This window comes from Thermobia domestica, chromosome 9 (genome assembly GCF_964235325.1).
Source record: "Thermobia domestica chromosome 9, izTheDome1.hap1.1, whole genome shotgun sequence".
NCBI lineage: Eukaryota > Metazoa > Arthropoda > Insecta > Zygentoma > Lepismatidae > Thermobia > Thermobia domestica.
In genome coordinates this window covers 80430890-80432709 of record NC_137462.1, presented here as the reverse complement: position 1 = coordinate 80432709, position 1820 = coordinate 80430890, and the positions used below count along the sequence as shown (strand labels likewise).

The following is a 1820-nucleotide window of genomic DNA, read 5'->3' as shown; positions in this document are numbered from 1 at the left end:
GCTGGAGGACTTCGCTCTCCCATTTCCCAAAATAGCCTATCTATGGCGTTCCTCCACTTCCGAAAAAATACACTGGGCAAAGATGTGGGATGGCGTGCTCCTATCTCTTCATAAGTCCCCCTATCTCTTCAGAACCAATTTTACCCCTGTCTGATGATGATCAAGTTGAAATTGGAAATGGTACATTTCAACTACTTCTAGTTTGAATAACGGGTAAGAAAGACCATGGACTCTATCCTTGGGATACTGAATCTATAGATAAAAATTATCGCTACTTCTGATCGTCTCACTCTTATACCTATCAATAAACACACGGACGGACACAATCGTTCTATAATATTTCCTTGTAAGCAATAGATAGGAAACTGAGAAAAAGAAAGGAAGAAAAGAAAAGAAACAAGAAGAAGTGGTATTCGTAAAGTACTCGTAGAAAAGAAAATATTTCTAACTGTACAATGCGGTCTTAAAGTAACACGAAGTGATAAAAATAATAAAATTTACGAAAAGATCTGCTGAGGTCCACCAGACACCTTGGGATGATACGATTTTGCTACAAATTGTCTTATTAGCTTCTTCCATTTGTCACTAGTAAACCACTGTTCATCGTGAAAGTTACAGGGAAGCGTGTGTCTAGCATTATCAGCTTCAGCGCTGACGTTGAAGATGCTCAACGAAGCATGCCTCAATTGATAAATATCTTGAAGTAGGTAAAAGTCATTATTCTTCCACATGCCTCGTCGTAGCCGTGATCGTCTAGTGGTTAGGACATTGCGTTGTGGCCGCAATAACCCAGGTTCGAATCCTGGTCACGGCAATGGTAACATTGCCACGGCATGAGGTTTCATTTTATTTTAATTCGAAGAGATCAAATAATCATGTTTGTAACTGATACAAATATTAATACTAATTTTTTAAAATTTTAATGTACCTTACGTCTGAAAATATTCACAGAATGCAGATTAAGTTCATAACTTATATTTTAAGACATATTTGTAATTCAATAAGTAAGAATTTTGCTATTCCATCCTGTTTTATTAGAACTGACATTTCAGACATCTGCCTGCCATTATCATCCGAGAGATGTTCACAACTTGTTTGTTAATTAAAATTTCGAACTCATGTTCAACATATAGATACTTATGATGTCGATTAACGATTATTTGCAAATTAGATTGATAACTATAAATATACTATAGAAAAAACGAAGATCACTCCACTAAAAATAATATTTTTAAATAAAACAATTTAGTCTGCTTCAACAAAAGCGCTAAAAAGCAGAAAATAATACTAATAAATAAAGAGCTTAAAAGCGAAAACTATTAATTGCTGTTATTTATTTATTTTTTTAATGAAGTCTGTTCCAAGCCAAACAAATTAATCCCTCGTAAAACTACCATTCATACTAATTTTGTATTGGTCATGAATTTATATGGCTTGGCACAGACTTCAATTTTTTTTATATAGATAACAGTATTTTTTTTTTTTTTTTGCTTTTAAGAGCTTTATTGTTGTTATTTTCTGCTTTTAAGCACCTTTTTTATATCATTATTTTCAACTTTTTTTTAGCGCTTTTGATAAAATGAAATGACTTTATTTTCTGATTTTAGTGTGTCTTTGAAGTCAGTTATTTTTCTTGAAAGTTGACTTATTTTTTCCCACTTTTTTTCGTTGCCGTACTCCAGTAGCTTAGTTAGACACCTAAACTAAAGGTAGGGTACTAACCTCTTATAAAATGGATCAGCCTACAAAATATACGTGACCAAATATATTAATCAGTCTAGTGAATACAAACGCGATATTAACCATATCATCTGTTGAAG

General features: G+C 33.0%; 1 non-coding gene across 1 annotated transcript; it reads left to right on the top strand.

Moving 5' to 3' along the window:
- The first annotated feature begins 742 nt into the window (after nucleotides 1-742).
- On the top strand, nucleotides 743-814 carry TRNAH-GUG (transfer RNA histidin (anticodon GUG)). The gene has a single exon. It is a non-coding gene; the product is annotated as a tRNA-His (tRNA).
- Nucleotides 815-1820: the final 1006 nt, after the last annotated feature.